This window comes from Sminthopsis crassicaudata, chromosome 2, assembly GCF_048593235.1.
Source record: "Sminthopsis crassicaudata isolate SCR6 chromosome 2, ASM4859323v1, whole genome shotgun sequence".
NCBI classification, from domain to species: domain Eukaryota; kingdom Metazoa; phylum Chordata; class Mammalia; order Dasyuromorphia; family Dasyuridae; genus Sminthopsis; species Sminthopsis crassicaudata.
The window spans coordinates 572,936,196-572,940,325 of NC_133618.1; the positions used below are offsets into that span (position 1 = coordinate 572,936,196).

Sequence of the window (4,130 nt, forward strand, 5' to 3'; positions counted from 1 at the left end):
TTTTTACTTCATTGTTAAACATTCCTATTCATAATTCTGGACTTGATATCCCAGTTTCTTCTCCAGTTCCAAGTACTTTCTCAATTCTGTTCCAAGTCTCTCAGAACTATTGTAATCAATACACAATCTTGAAAGCACCAAAATGTCTACTAGTCCAGCTTACATCTAGATAAGAATCCTCTTTAAAACATAGCTGTCAGGTGGTCATCCAACCTTTGCTCTTAGACCTCAAATGAGGGGAAAATAGTTACACACAGAAACAGCCTACTCCACTTTGGGGTAGTTTAGGGAATTTTTCTTTAAGTGTAGTTTTTGTCTCTGAAATTTTGCTTCTAGGTCTGTCCTTTGAAATCAGGGGGAACAAAGCTACCTAACTCTTATTCCACATGACAATCCTTAAGAGACTTAAAAACAGGAATCATGAGTCCTCTCTGAGACTTTTCTTCTCCAGAGAAGAGAATCCTAGTTCCTTTAGCCCACTCTTATATAGCATGAGCTCAAGACCCTTCATCCTGATCATATTCCACTACATTTAATTCTCATTTGTCTTTCTCCTTCCCAGCATGTGGGCACGAACACCTAATCAAACTATTCCAAGTGTGGTCTGGACGAGGGACAGTACAGTGGAACTATCACCTCATAATTCTAGCTATTGTGTCTCACTGAAACATAACATCACTGTCATAATCTTCTTTGAGCTACCATGACACAAAGACCATAGGATCATATGACTTAGAACTGGAAAAGAGAGCCAAGGTAACCTAATCCAAACTCCTCATCATATTATCATATTTTTGTCGTGCAAATTGTTGCTGAGCCAGGCCTTCCCCCTTCCTATATTACTTCATTTAATTTCTTGGAAACTAAAAGTATGATTTTACATTTATTCCTATTGCTTTTTAAAAATATTGTTGGGTTAAATTCATTGTTACATCCTTTAAAATATATTTGAACCATGTTTTATTTAACTTATTAGGTATCCCTTTGTGCTTTGTGCAAAGTTGATATGCTCTTCATCTGTAGTGTTTCTAAGTCAATGATAAAATAAAAATAATGTTGAGCAAAATATGGCTGAAGAGAGAATCTTAAGGTATTCTCCTTACAATATACTTCCATGTTGAGATCAATCCATTAACCTTTGGGTTAGGTCATTTATCCATTTCTAAAGTCACACTCCAAGTTTATAAAATGTAATAATTGGAAGGCACCTCAGAAACCCTCAAGTCCAACCTGTAGCTTAACAATAATCCTATTTACAGTGTTCCTAAGAGAACTGATTCAGACTTTCCTTGAAAACCTCCAGTGAAGAATCTACCACCACAGGGAGGCACTAATAATGATAATAGCAATAAAAGCTGATCATTATATAATATTTTAATGTTTTGTGGGAGAGCATGGAAACAGACAGGTAAGTTTCTGTGTCAAGAGTTCTTTCCCTAGAATCTATTGATCTTCAAGAGGTTTATAAATGTGAATAGAAGAAATTGCATATTTATTTTCACTAATCTGAACCTGAAAGTTAGCATTCTCTTCAATTATTTAAACATATCCTGAGATGGCTTATAAATTTAACCAGATAGTCAAACCATGACCCCAAAAGTCTAAGAATCCCTTCCCCTTGGCTCCTACTTACATTTTCCTGGGAAGGAAAATATAGTCATTAGAGATTCCTCCACCAAGGGGAAATTCTCCTTACACCTACAAGGAATGAAGGGTGTTTGATAAATCGATACCACAGATGGATGGGGCAAAAGCTCTTGTTAGGCAATTATCCACATTTCTAAAAGGAGATTCTTGTGATTTGGGGGTACATTCAGAAAAAACATGCAGCAACTTTTATCTTGAGCTTAAGGGGAGTGCTAAGTGATCAATTGAATGTATGAATTAATTTCAATGCTATCAGTTTCTTTGGGAGCAGAAGGAGGCAATCCTACTGAGATTTTCAGAAGTTTAAGAGATGATCTCAAGGATCATTTAACAAAGCATGTGAGACCCAAAGATTTAGAAGGGCTAATTGTCCAGATGGTTTAGCTTAGTGATGGATTGGAGGAGCAAAGGAATTAGAATTTTGTAAAGAGTTCAAAATGCATACAGAAGAAAAACAACAGAGCCGTGGATGCATCTGGGAGCCAACTGGAGCCCTCAGTCACCTCACTACGGTTGTGGTAGGGTGATCCATAACTATTTGAAGAACAATGACCCACTTTACCCATCTCAGCACTTCAGGATGTCCATGCTTATGGCTTTACTGGAACATTGGCATCAGGAGAAAACATGATATAGACCATGGCAATAAGTCCAGCTATGCTGGGCAAGGGCAGGAGCAGGGCAAGGAATGCATTCAGCCACTGCTGAAGCTGGAGCATTAGGGAGATGGATTTAAAAAAAAACTCTTGACAGTCAACGCTTTCATTCCAACTCCATTTGTACATTGCATTCTGATCTGGCACGGATCTCCTGGCCTGAAACTGCTCCTGGACCTGGTTTTCCATCCTTGTTTTTAATCCAGTTCTTTTAGCACTCTGAATTAGTCCTGGGACAAACACAGCTTAGCCTTTCGTTTGACCCCTGCTTCGGTAATGATTTAGACCCCATTTGTCTTCCCTCCTCAGCCTCAATGCTTGAAAATAATTTTCCATCTCTCCTCCAGTGGTATTTTGTAAAGGAGGAAGTATCCCTATGATAGGGAAATCAGCCTGGTAGAAAGGAGTGAAATAGGACTTCTTCTAGGGGAGAGGGAGTATGGTTTTGGGAGGGAGGAGGAAAAAATGGAAAAATGTAAAACCCTTTATATTAGAATGAAGCTTAAAGTGACAAAGAAATTCTATTATTATTTTTTTCTTCTTGGGGCATTATGGACAGACCATTTGGAAAAAGTGAAGTTTTACTAGATTCTGGCGAATGAAGAAGTTACACGTGGGAGGGATAAACGTTCCATCTGAAGATGATATTTGATGTCAGAAGATAAAACTATGGTGAGACATGGAAAAGAATAAAACCATTCCACTCAGCCGAAAGTCAGAGGGGTGAAAGTATTAATTAGAACATGTTTACAGTAGTGTTTGGATTGCCATGATTAGTACAACAACAAAAAAAAAACAACAGCATAATAATCAGTATTTACATAGCACCAAAAGATGGCAAAGGTCCATTATATACATTATCGCATTTTAGATATTACATAAGATCCTATAGATCTTAAGGGCTAGAAGCCATTTAAGAACTTTATTTTACAAATGAGAAACTGATATGTGATGAAGTAGTTTGTTTAGGCAGGAAACCCTTGGCTAGATATAGAGACATCCTCAGGACTGACATCAGAATTGGTAGCCATAAGTACTCAGGGTCCAAGATATCCCCAGAGTACTAGGAGATACCCCTTCTTACACTCACAGATTGGGATCCCTGGAAGACAGTCACTCTGACTTCAAAAAAATCTGTGGGTCCACAGTCCTAAAAATATAAAAAATAAAAATATATAAACTCATTAATGGGTTTATCTTAAATAACCATACAGCTAGCCCAAAGCCATTTACTAAATGACATAGAATAAATAGTAGCTTTAAATATTTTCCCTGTAAGTCTGGGGGACACTCACCTAAAAATGCCCACAAAGTGGACCCCCAGAAAGAGTATATTAGTAAAGAGGCCTATATGTACAGGGAACCCATTCCTCTGTAACGTATGTGAGGAGGGGCAAGTTATCCTGCAGTGCTTCAGGCTTCCAGGACCCCTGAGAGCCTGATTTTGCTCCACGGATCTTGATCTGTGTCGGATGCTACTTTGCTGCTTGGCTCTGCAGCTTTGGACTCAACTGACATTCTGGCCTGGACTGCTGTATACTTTGGAAGAACCAGAACCCACACCAAGAACCAAGGAGTCTCAGCCTTGCAGCCTGCCAGGACCAGCTCCAGTCACTGAGCTCTCAACTTGAACTCCTCAAGGTAACTTGGTAACTGGACACCTTAGAACACTGGCATTCAGAATCCCAGCCTCTACACAAAAGGTTAGGGTTTGGGAAGGTTAGGCAATAATGACCTTGAATTCTTCTTTCAGGCTGCATTCAGAGGCCATTGCTAATGAGATGGGAGAAAAGAAAAATCTCCTCCCCTGGAGATTCTAATCTTCCA

At 38.9% G+C, this 4,130-nt stretch overlaps 1 long non-coding RNA gene across 1 annotated transcript; it reads left to right on the forward strand.

Annotated features, from left to right (window-relative positions):
* The first annotated feature begins 752 nt into the window (after positions 1 to 752).
* On the forward strand, positions 753 to 3,017 carry LOC141558292 (uncharacterized). The gene is made up of 2 exons (XR_012487026.1): positions 753 to 1,408; positions 2,863 to 3,017. It is a non-coding gene; the product is annotated as an uncharacterized LOC141558292 (long non-coding RNA).
* Positions 3,018 to 4,130: the final 1,113 nt, after the last annotated feature.